This window comes from Penaeus monodon, chromosome 20, assembly GCF_015228065.2.
Source record: "Penaeus monodon isolate SGIC_2016 chromosome 20, NSTDA_Pmon_1, whole genome shotgun sequence".
Classification (NCBI taxonomy): domain Eukaryota; kingdom Metazoa; phylum Arthropoda; class Malacostraca; order Decapoda; family Penaeidae; genus Penaeus; species Penaeus monodon.
The window spans coordinates 8,598,529-8,598,840 of record NC_051405.1 but is presented as its reverse complement, the minus strand read 5'-3'; positions in this window follow the sequence as shown (position 1 = coordinate 8,598,840).

Here is a 312-nt window from a genome sequence, read left to right as displayed (position 1 = left end):
CAATTAAATTGAAAATTACATTTGATAAATCATGTTTTCGTAGCATATAATGTTGCCAACACTGCTCTGTATATTGTTTAGTATATTTTCCAGTGCTTTTAATCATGACATGTGATAATACATATTTCATGAAATATTCATCAGACGTAACAGTGACATCTGACTTCGAAAAAGAAGCTCGAGTTGACCTTTGAGTGACCCGTTGCAGCGGTGACAGCTGACCCATCTCTGGCGGGTCCGGGTTATTTGACATGACTGGGTTGGGCTACGTCTCTTTTCCCTTCTGTGTCCTCGTTCCCTTCCCCTCTTCCT